Source organism: Scardinius erythrophthalmus, assembly GCF_964197995.2.
Source record: "Scardinius erythrophthalmus genome assembly, chromosome: 17".
Lineage (NCBI taxonomy): Eukaryota > Metazoa > Chordata > Actinopteri > Cypriniformes > Leuciscidae > Scardinius > Scardinius erythrophthalmus.
The window spans coordinates 18,795,517-18,808,354 of NC_138237.1; the positions used below are offsets into that span (position 1 = coordinate 18,795,517).

Genomic DNA, 12,838 nt, shown 5'->3' on the forward strand with positions numbered 1-12,838 from the left:
TTTTTATTTAAAATACACGTCCATGCTCCATAACATGTAAATTATATACAGATAGGCTATGTCATTTTTCTGATTTATCAGATAGCTATATCATATTTAAAAGATAAAGCATCAACGCACAAAAACTGTACTTTGTCAATTTACAAAAAATCTCATGGTTGGCCATTTATCATTACATTTACAATATTTAACTTCACCATTATCACAATTTATTAGGCTACTTAATAAAAATACACCCTAGCTATACTTTGACGTTTAAAATGTACTTTGTTCAACAACCTAACACTATATTATAACAAAAACATTCCCGTGGCATTTGAGTAAGATCACTTTTGAGTGAACATAATCCGAGGAAGATCCACCGGTAACATTTGGTAAGAGCGGAGAGGAAGTCACCCCTTTAATAACATTATCACATACATTAAAATAGAAGATAAGAAACGGGAGATTTAGTCAGACATGTAATACTTCCCACTTTTATTTGATCAACAAAAAGCCTCACCAGAGAAGAGCAGGCTAATGGTCCTCATGTCAAACACTATGATCTTAGCGGTGAATGACGGGCTTTTTCATTGTAAATGTACCGTCTCTGACAGCAAATAAGGGAAAGTTATGATAAAAGACGACATGAGATAAATCTATTCTAGGGATTTGACGCCGTTTAAATTACCTGAGAATACAGGAGGACGAGTAATAAGTGAGAAATGAATACGGTTTCTTTGAAGTGCAGTTAACTGATGAGATGCTAGCACTAATGACGCCAGTTCACGCACGCGAACTGTACAACTCAAACAACAGTCAAGAAACGACCAATACATATTCCTTTTTTTTCAACTACTGCTGTGATTACAGCTATCTACCTCATATACGATAAAAAAGATCAATGAAAAGTCCAGGCAGAGCTCATTTGACTGATCAATTCATGATTATTCGACTGTTCACACGTGAATCAATTTAACGTTAAGTTAAAGGACCCGCCTGTAATTTCATATAGATACACATCGGGAGGCCAAGCAAAATAGCGTTTGGGTTTACTAATTTATTTCAATATTGGAATAAAACAAGCATAGGAAATACAAAAAAGTAATTTCACTTAAAAAAACAAAACAAAAACCATACAATTCAATTCATTTTGAAAGACAGTGACACGCACCTCCATGGTGGCGCTGATTTAATGATCATCAGACCTACTGACAACCAAAATAATCATCAAAAACCCGATAGCTGTTTGATCAACGACAAACTTCTTCAGTTATGGCATATTTAAACTGTCTGAACGTTCAATTTGAAGCGGTCACGCTGAGAATAAAGCACATGGAAGCACGTCACTGTCTGGTGCGCGAGCAGACCTCACGTCCCCCGAATACTAAAACACACGCTTACGTCAACATAACATCTCCACATGTGTAAAGATGAACATAAACAGCCATATCCATCAGCTGCCCTGAGCCTGCACAACGCTGACAGCCACGCTTTTACTTTTTCGGCGCACTCTCACAATTCACCTTCACTTGAAGCAACAGTAGAAACACTGTAACTTGATGTGATGCAGCGCAAAACACATCTGATCAACACAACGCGGATTATCTCTCAATGTGAACATTTCCCTAAAGTGAAAACACACAGACAGAGGGGTATGTCAGGAGCTGTGGGTGTTTTAAAGGTGCGCGCCTGTACTCACCTCACATGTGTTGCACGTTTGGCTTCCGAGCGTGCGGTTATTAGGACTGTAGCATAGTAACGCAGTTCACAGTACCCGCTCTCTCTCTCGCGCGCGCACTAACTCCTCTCTGCTCGCCGCTTAGCAAATCAACACTGCGGTGACGTCAGCGCACATCCTCGCCGGAGTCCTGACAAACACTGCTAAAGTGAGACACCTAGGGGGCTGTCGAATATAGGCCAGCGTGTCTGGGACACTATCTATCACAGCGTTTGGACTTTAATCATTAACCTTCAAGCATCATCACCTTTGCTACTACTTCTACAGCCGACTAACTTCTTCTCAATGAGCTCTGCTCCGACTGAAATATTAAAGCTCGGTGCGATATGTACATTCATATGTATAGCCTACCTTTGCAAACCAATATGTGCAAAATCCACTATTTTTTACACATTCATGTAAGCAAAGTTCTGTATAATTATGTTAGTAAACGTAAATGTTTTTTTGTACTGTAATTCTCGTCTAGCTGTTACATTTCTGAGTAGGCTACTCTTTTAAAAATAAAGTTTCCATAAGAGTGTTCTTCATGGAGCCCTATATGCCAATAAATAACCTTTATTTAGAAGATTTTAGACTACTTTTGTTACCATGCCAAATTTCTTCTTGTGTGTTTGAGCCAATAAAACACCAGATTCTAATTCTGCTCAGAATAAATAAATAGACCCAAATAAATACTAATAATAAGGTAATACTTTACAATAAGGTCTTACATTAGTAGCATTAGTTAATGCATTATAACTAACATGAACTAACAATGAGCAACACATTTGTTACACACTGTAGAAAATTATTGTTGGTGTAACTTAAAAAAGTAAGTAACCTGGCTGCATTAAAAAAAATGTGTTCATTGAAATAAAAAAAAATGAGTTAATACAATGGAGATTGGTTTAATCAACAGAAACTTAAAATATGAACCATGTAAATTAGCTGAGCTGATTTGATAAAAGAAAAAAAATGATGTGATAACAAATGATGAACATGTTTTTTTAAGTTAACTTTGTTTTAATGTTAGTTAATAAAAATCCAAATGTTCATTGTTTGTTCATGTTATAGTTCACAGTGCATAACTAATGTTAACAAATACGTTTGATTTTAATAGTAAATGTCTAAATTAACATTAACTAAGACAGTAAATGCTGGTATTGTTAATTCTTAGTTCATGTTAAAGTAGTAAACTAATGGTAACTAATAAAACCTTATTGTAAAGTGTTACCAATAAGAACACAATAAACAAAATCCATAAAACAGTATGACAGCCATGAGCTATAGTTAACTCAGTTCCTTTGTGAAAATTACTTAAAGACAAGCTCTTTTTTTATTTAAAAGTCGTTTATCCTCTTTGAGAAAAGAAATTGATCATTAGAGAAATGATTCTAATTACTGAATGGCAGACACATGAGATTCAAGATGTTTTAAAAAAGATTTAATAGATATACAGACAATATCACTCATTTTATTGTAAATTGTACTTATTCAGTCATTCAGAATCTTACATGCATTTTTTAAATGTTTAATTAAATGTTTTTATAGTCAACAGCATATCTTGTTAGAATGATAAATGCTGAATTTAATACAAAATAGACTAAATTATAGTATTAGGCAAAATAAACCATGCAGACTATACCTTTCAGAAAAAATGGCAAACTGAATGTTCTCATTCAACTGCCATCAGCTATTTGTCACTCATATTTTCAGTGCAATTTCTCCTGCCTGTCTGCAGAGCATGACAGCCTGAAAATGGAGGGAAACAGAGGAGAATCTGCGCGGGAGATGGGAGATCGAGTGCCATCACCTTTGAGCTGCATGCTGTGTGCTGGCTTACTTGGGGATAAATACAAAGACACTGCCCTAATCTCCATCTAATCCACATTTTACTGGATAAGACTGAAATTATACAGACATTTTTATAATCAAAAGTGGAAAGCACAAGCCAACACAGGTTTGAAAATAGTGAAATCTGTAAAGTAATTCCAAGAATGTATAAAATGCATATGTTTATATGTAGCACACATTAAAATGATTCATATTTAGCAGTCTAACTCTAAAACTTAACCCCTTGGTCAAGTCACACATTATAAAAATACATGAGATGATGTTCTTTACCAAAATAATTGCATTTATGTACAATTCATTGGCCTTGGTCATCAGTGCTTTGCATCATACAGTTGCTGACACTTAAAATTGAATATATGCAAGTACACATACGATGCATAACACCATTGAAATGGTTCTGAATGCACTAGATGTTTGCTGCCTATTATCCACATAGTTCAAATTCGCATATATAAATCATCATTAGTGAAGTACTGGGGTGTGGTACTGACATGCCCTTAAGGTTTTGCTCATGAGAGGTATATATGAGCTAACAGTGGATCTTTGTGAATCTCACTCAAGGCTTTGACTCAATAGGCTCTTTTTACACTTGTTTAATCCTGGGGGTGTCTTGTGCTTTGGGGGTCTGCCCCCATGACCTCTGACCCCTACCTCTGACCTTGGCTGGATTTTCTCCTGTACAAAATGCCCCTCCCTGTGCATGGCTAAACATTCCTTCTGAAACCTTTCATCCCGTAGGTATGCTATCATGCATAAAGGCTAACATATCTGAGCCAACTGAATGTTAAGAGTTGGGCTTACATTTAAGACATTTTCCAAATAACATAGGTTCATTATGCAATTGATTTTATTGTATTTGTTTGAAATTTTTAGTACTTTAAATCTTAAATCTGTTTAGAAACACCACTTAATCACACTTTTCATTAAGAAGAATGGCTGGCATTCTCTTTGTTAATGGATTGAAATAGTCACGTTGACAGAGCCGTTTACTCTACTGAGTGCATATTTGCCACCACTCTCCCTCCAGCCTCATACCGGTTTGGTTAGATGACAAGGTGATCCCTTGATCAATACTGATGTGGTATCAGCAGGCCGAACAATAGAACTGTGCTGGTAAACCTTGGTTTCAAGTGACAAGAATCTCATTCTCAGAGGTCACAGATCTCACAATCTCTGACTGCTCTATATATTTGGACAGACACATTCCAGCCACTGATTATTATTTTGTATTTGCAAGATGGGATGCAGACTTACCGAGAAAAAAAAAAAAAAAAAACCTGTTGTGGTTGCCAGAATACTTCAGTAAAAATGTGGTGAAATGTAAACATATTCCTGAAAAAAAAAACAGTGCATTTTACAGTTTAAAACGGTCATTTACAAAAAGACAAACAAAAGAACATTATAAACTGTAAGTCCAGCGGACCTTTTCTGCTGAACTAACAAGGACATGTTGCTATTTTAATCTGTTTTTTTTTTTTTACTTTTAACATGCTTGCATCCACCATTAAAACACTGGAGGTTAAGAGAAAGACACATGATGATCAAAGTTCATCACAAGTAGCCTTTCCACAATCTGAGGTTAATATATAGAAGGTGCACAGTGTCATACATACTAAACACCACCATAACACATCATGACACCCAAATAATGCAATAAACATTCATTTAACAACATATGATAAAACCCTAATGTACATAACAACAAACTAAGAAACGATAAATACAGTTAAAAACCATCAATGTTGAAGTGTCACACAGGGAATTCTGGGAATGTCACTTTACGACTTTTCAGTTTAAATAATAAGATGATTTGCTCTTTTTACATAAAAAAGGTATGGTAAAATTACACTTTATGTAAGGTTAGATCTTCTACAGTTTTTCTGTATAGAGTAAATTAACTTACTGTAGTTCCCTGATGCTGTTATCCATTTAACATGAACATATAAAGTCATTAAATTGACATAACAGAAAAAATATAAAATAATTTATTAAACAAATATCACATACATATACACGTACATCAGTCTTCATGTTGTAGTTCTGACATGATTATGTCATACATTTCATTGACACAAATTCAATTCATAACTGAGTTACAGATAGTCATTCTTTCACATCATATGTCGATTCACGTGTGCTCGACGTCTCTTCATTACTGACCTCTGTCCCATACACCTAATCTTTATTCTTCAATCTTCTTTTCTTCCCCATAACAGGCTCATCTGATCCTAATGACTGATAATACCAAATGATCTGAATCTGCAAGGTACTCAGGGGGTCATCTCAATATTTCATACACTCATAAGAGTCATTAATCATAAGAGCTTTAAATAGAAAAATGTCTCTTGATTACTGTCATTGGTAGTAAAACTCGGATTAAATTTAGCACTGGGCAGGACATCATCACTTATATGAAAGGAAAGAAAGCACCTTTGTGCTGCTTCAAAATGATCAGAAGTGATGAGAATGTGCTGTCCATCATACAGTAGGTGCACTTTCCCATCAGGGTTGTTGGGTGGTTTGCCTCCTTTTATGGGAGCGGCCTGGGCCCTTAACCAGAGTGTTCTAATGAATACTAACCCCTTTTAAAAGGAGCTTCCCTGCAGTTTCAATTGGGTGGAAGTTTTATAAACTTTCTTTCAGGTCTGAAGCAGCTTTGAGAAACTATTGTCCCCGTGTTGAACAAGACCTGGACACTCAATACAGTTTAAACAATGCCAATGATGATTAATGACAGGCCTGTCAAACAAACCGCGCTGACTAAGGCTTGCGCTCACAGCAATCTTGCGCCTGAAGAAAATAAAAAATCACACACTCCATCATTCAAGGCCTCAAATAAGAGGTTAAATATATAGCAGCATGATAGAGCTCTAACCAGCTTCGATCAAGACCCCGATTCTTAAACTATTACATTTGGTTGCTGCCTTGGATTGTGTGTGCTTACACTCACTAATTGGAATGAAGTGAAACACATGTGACGAAATTCAACAGTATTTATTTTTCGCAAACAACACGTCCCGGAGCTTTTCAAAAGGGCAACAAGGAAAACTGTTTGTTATTTGTACAGATAAACATTTGCGATGACGTCTGTCGGAGAATGCCTTTCCTCTGTGTAACAGTAGGGGTGCAGGAGGGGAGCCCGGGGCCTCTGTAGAGATCCAAAGAGCCCTGCTGACCCTGCCTGGTGCACCTCTGCTGATCGCAGTGGTACACAGCAACCATACAGCTGCCTTTCATTCAGCTAAAGAAAAGGGCACTTTTTTTCCTCATCTCTCCTCTCTAAGTGTAAGACCCCAGCTGTCCTCAGTCAAGCAGAATTCCAACTTTCCCTCCAAAAAATTCTCTCATTGTCCATCCTGGAGGTGGCCGAACCGTCCTCTCCATAGTGCTTAACCACTGGACCGGGCGCAAACAACAGAGTAATCATATTACAGTGTCCCTGGGAAAAAAGGGACAGCTATCCACAGGGAATCTCCTGTGGCTAATCCCTGCGAGGCCGCTGCTTTTCTTCTCCAGTGCCGAGTCCACCTTTCACAGCGGTTTCGGAGGCACACAGGCCTTTAACCGCTCAAGGATATCGGATTCACGTCTCTCCTCCTGCATTCCCTTCAGATCTACGGCACATACCGAGAAACGTCATGGCAGAAAGGACAGAGAGCGGAATACTCGGCATTGCACACCAGCTCTTCGTTTCTCATTTGTTCCATTTTATTTTGGCACCTTCATTACCTCACCTTCTTTATTCTACGGATCCTCATTTTCTTTGTCCCTATGACTGCAGACATGATTGCTGTTTCTGTAAATAATTAATAAGCTGTAATATATCACCTCTAATTAAACATATTAGTCAGCGGAGTCTTGTAGATTTACTAGGCTGGGTCTGTGTCCAGTGATATTCAAATGAGCCTCATTCCCATCAATAATGCAAATGGATGCACTATAAACATTTCTCACTGTACAGTAACTCTGCTGCAGCCCACGGGAGCATTTGAACATAATTTAGAATTAACGTTATTAGCATTCACTTTAATTTACACTGCAGGTCTGCAAAGAAAATCATTATCTGCACAGCTAAAAAATAAAAACTGTAAATCTTATTATGCAACAGCTAGTTCCAGTACTCGAATTTGATTGGCTGAATGGCGTTCCAAGAGCATTGATGTAGTCCAACGCTGCTGGGACTTTCTACTGTTTGGATCACTTAAAAAAACACACACACACACACACACACACACAAAAAAACTGTTTGGATCTTCCTGTTCCAGAAAGACTGTTAGTATATTTATTAGTGGTGTGGATTTTTCAGGGACTCTTTATGCAGGTTACATCAATATAACACTAAGTGGACTGCGATCTCATGTGAGTGACAGGTTGTCAGTAAACACATCATCAGAGAGAAGAAAAGATGTTGTTGCAAGAGGGGAAGTTATTTTGATTAGACTTGGCATGAAATGTAAGTTGCGATATTCTTTTCTCTCTGGAAAAGTAAACAGGAAAAATGTAGGGTGGGATTTTGTCCATTAGGAATGAATTGGATTGGATCATTGTGGTTTGCTATTGTTGTGATGTCATGTGAGTGACAGGTTGTCCCGCCCTCACGCCAGTAAACACATCATCAGAGAAGTAAAAAGATGCAAGAAACGTCTTGCAAAAGCGAGGGGAAAGTATTTTGATTAAAGATTACAAGGGCACATGAATTAAAAAACGAATGATGTGTACAGATAAATCATTTATAATAAACACGGCAAAATTCCATAAAAAAATATTTTACGATTTTACGGTAATTTTAAAGATTTTGATAGAAAGATTTGTTCAAAAACACTGATTCCTTCTGAAGCGAAACAAGTTACTGTCCTAATAAGTTCATTCACTCTTTTAAAAACACACTGATTCATTAAGGAACTAAATAAATGATTGTTCTTATAAGTGAGTCATTTGAATCATTCGCTCAACTGATTCATTCAATTATATGAGGTTCTGTGAATATGCAAATTAGCCCCGCCTCCACTCACTCACACCAGCTCAGAGCTCCACTCGTTGATGATCACACGTTGACGTGATTGGTTACAAGGTAGTTTGTGACGTCAGAAACACCTGCGATTTCAAACCGCATTTTTGAGAAATGTTTTAAGGAGAAAATACTCCGCAATGGTGTTGACTTGTGAATTTGCACACGGTTTGTCTTAAAGCATATTAAAAACACCACATAGACACATAAACAACATTAAAAGCTTGATTTTCACCACAGGGGGTTAACATATTTAATTATTGCAGGTTTTTATAGTATTCTGAGTTTGCATTTTACTGTTTTTATTCATATTTAGGAATGCTGAATCTGTTTTTGTGAGACGAGTAAGTAAGACGAGAAAATGATTTGGGGACTGAAGAGATGCCAGTTAATAAATGGAAAAACAAAGTAACTTGCGTTACATAAAAAAGTAACTCAGATATTTTGCTGTAAATTTAAAAGTAAATGTGTTACTTAGTTACTTGCTAAATCCTGTGTTTTCGCTTTCATAAACAGACCAAAGAAGTGACGGTCCTTAAAAGTGGATCCTTTGAATAATTCGTTCAACTATTTTCTTTGGCGTAGCAAAAACAGAAAAAGTAACCGGCAATATTGTGGGTCACACAATTTTCACTATTAAAATAACTAACTCTTAACTACGACTTTTGCCTCAATAAACTCCTAATTACTTATTAGTAGTTAGTAAGACATTTGTTAAGTTTAGATATTGAGTAGGATAAAGGGATGTAGAATAAGTTCATGCAGAATAAGGCATTAATATGTGCTTTATAAGTAATAAACAGCCATTTAATGCTTTATAAGCAATAAAATCCTAGTAATATACATGCTAATAAGCAACAAGTCAATAGTGAGAAATAGACCCTAAACTAAAGTGTTACCATATTAAGTTTTTGAATATTAACGTCTTGCTTAGTGAACTGTTATGTTGTATATATGATTGCATGTTGTTGGTCTGAATCGTGCAGCAAAGCTGTGGCTACTGTCGGCCATAATCGTGATTCGTGAGAAAGGACTTTACTTGCTCTGCGATATTGCTAGTTATGGTGAACAGTTAAAGTCCAACTGAAATCAAAATTGACCCTATTTACTTTGTTAGAGCATATTACTAGTCTTGTGGTGAAAAATTAATCCGTGCAAGTTAATACACAGAAAAAAATATGTTTGCCGTCGTAATCTTTAATCAAAGTCTGAAAAGTTACTTCCGGTCTGGAATGGCGTTCCTTCTCTGATGATGTAGGTTTGACGGCTTGGGTTGGGAAACGCTTAACCACTCCCCTCAAACCATTAGTCTGCTATGAGTGAGAGATGGAGAGGAGGAGCACTAGAGTAAAACCCTGCCCTCTGTTCAATATTGGGAAATACGTCACAACACTGGAGAAAAGTCGTTTGCAACTTTAACGGACTTTTACACTTACAGTATATCACTGTCAGAAATAGGGGGTCAGTAGGAGTCCATTTCTGTCCCCCAAGGTACAATCTACACTAACGTACCCCATAGGGCTTATTATTGGACCTCAAGGTACATATATGTACCTTTTTGAGGGTCAAAAAGCATTAAAAGCTACATATATGTAGTATGTACCGTTTCTTTTAAAGGTTAAGGTACAATATTGTACCCTTGAGGGAACAGCCCCAGTGACAAGCCATTGTACCCCTAAAGGTACAATTATACTTCCTATTTTGAGAGTGTAACAGGTTATCTGGTGTTCCCCAAATACTCTTCCCCAGAACGTTTAAATATTAAATTTGATGCAAATAAAGTTATAACAATAAAACACTTTTAGATTTTTATTTTTTTTTATGTCATTTTAAAGTTACACCTGGAGGGAGATAAAAGGGGCCAACAAATCCAGCTAGGCTCATGTACAGAGAACAGAGGCTAATTTAAAAGAAACCCCTGCTTGCTATTTCTCCTGGGTACCAGCTGGTCTTCTAACAGATGTTGAACACACCATTTAATGGAGATGCTATATATCAAAGTATACTGGACTGTCTCTCGTTTCTGTGTGAGTTACGACTTCTGCATCGCTGTCAATGAATTGCAAGCTGCAATGATTGACGGTATATATACCACGCTGATTTATAATAGCTGATTTGTCAAACTGGACTTTAAAACTCTGAATTACAAGAGACCGACATGTATTTTCCATCTAGATCTTCTTCAGTTCTTCGGGTTAAAAGGTGGCGGCCGTTCTCAGATCCCTCTGAGGGCTAGAGCAGAGAGGATGACTTTGAGGTCCACTGACGTGGATGAACTGGAATGAAAAATAGAAGCAAATAATTCCGAACGCTATGACAGGAGAATGATTTAAGAAGGAGGAGGATACGAAGCAGAATGTTCTCAGCTGGAATGCACATTGGCTTTCACAGCGTGGGCCTGGGCAAGCAGTCAAAACCAAACAGAGAACTCCAAGCAGCGAGCAGAGTTACTTCCAACACACAGGTCCGTCTAAAATGTCATTTAAAAGTGTTATTCAATCCTGTCTCATCCGTTTAAACAAGGACCCTCTAATTTTTTACCGTGTTATGTAAATGAGTGGTAACCGCCCAAGTGTTGATTTGATCAAACGTCAGATTTATCCTTTCCAGCCATAAACAGCAAGTGTTTACAGTATAATTCCAGTAACAGGAAGCATGTTGCTCAGATTGAGGCTGTGTGTGAGATCCACCCAGGGCCGGACCAGCTGTATGGCTCCAGCTAACACCATTGTTAAGTACCGGGGGTAGGGAGGACTATAGGGGCCTCTAATCTGCTGGTATGTGTTGGCTGTTATTGAAGAAGAAAGAGAGAGAGAGTGAGATAAAAGTGATGCCAATGTTTTCGCGAATGGCCCCGGTCCAGAAGAAAGCCACGTTAAACCATATGGCAGTGGATTCAACCAAAATAAATGTTCGAAAGCCACTTTTTTTTCATTGCATCAACATCTTGAGAAGTTTAGAGTGAGCGCATCTAAACAGGAAATATTAAAATCAGCCTTTTGATAGACCATATGTCATGTGTTTGGCAATTGCCAAACCATTTAAGGGACCAGCATTACATAATCTTGTCTGCCGACTGCCAGAGAGGGACGGGACTGGCCACGACTGCGGCTCATGCTTAATCTGATGGGACAACAGCATTCTTCTGTGAGAACAAGAAGAACTTGTATGGGCCAGGTAGAAGGAGGAGGAGGAGCAGTGCTAGATTTAAGAGTTTATTTCCCAATAAGGCATGTGACTAACAGGAAAGCCATGGTGAAATATTCAAAATAAAGTAATAAACTGAAGATTATATAATACTAAAATAACAATAAAAAATACACTATATCTGATAACCAAAGACATACTGAACAGAACTCAGAATAATGATAGAAACAGACTTAATTTGAGACTATTATAGATTAGAATAAAGGAGCTGCTTTCAAGGATGAAATAGAAATCCTTAAACCATAAATCCATGTGCTTGATTTAGCAACGACAGTAGCACAAGTATTGTGGAAAGCAGAGATTGAGTTGTTTATGTGATGGATAAATGTTGAAATGTTTGTACTGTACATGTTTATGTATAGGATGGCAAAAAGCAACAAGCTGGTACATTGATTTATGAGCAGCTCAGGGGTTTCAGCTGTGCATGTGCATGCAGGAAAGCACATTTATAGTTTTTTTTTGTGTGATCATTAGTAAATCTTTGTTAAATGGGGGGGGGGGGGTGAAATGCTATTTCATGCATACTGAGTTTTTTACACTGTTAAAGAGTTGGATTACCATGCTAAACATGGAAAAAATTTCAAAAATTAAATTGTACGTTTGAAGGAGTATTTCTGTTCCAAAAATGCTCCTTCCGGTTTGTCACAAGTTTCGGAAAGTTTTTTTCGAGTGTGGGCATGTGTGACGTCAGATGTAGCGGAATTTCCTTATACGGGTCCTAAGGGCACTTCTCCGGAAGGACGCGGGCGCAACCGTAGACCAGAGCGAGAGAGCGAAAGCAGTACGCCCATCAAAGCGCTATGCTCGGCTTTTGGGAAGTCAATGTCACCAAAGAAGTGGGTTTTTGGTTGCCAGGGCAAGACAACCCTGCACAGATTCCCAAAGAACCCGGCGTTAAGGGAACAGTGGATGGAGTTTGTTTTTTTCAGAGCATAAACGGAGGTTGTGCAAGACTGTTTGTTCCCTGCATTTCGACGATAATTGTTTTATAAACAAAGCCCAGATCGATGGATTTGCAGATCGTCTAATGCTTAAGGATCGAGCAGTCACAATGATAAAGGTTCGCGGTC

General features: G+C 37.7%; 1 protein-coding gene across 2 annotated transcripts in view; it reads right to left on the reverse strand.

The window, feature by feature from the left end:
• Window positions 1–1,843, reverse strand: part of zbtb16a (zinc finger and BTB domain containing 16a) — a 109,149-nt gene extending 107,306 nt beyond the window's left edge. For both annotated transcript variants that reach the window (XM_081390189.1, XM_081390188.1), the window contains exon 1: window positions 1,682–1,843. The gene's annotated coding sequence lies outside the window, so the exon portion shown is untranslated. The remainder of the gene's footprint in view (window positions 1–1,681) is intronic.
• Between the last annotated feature and the right edge of the window lie 10,995 nt (window positions 1,844–12,838).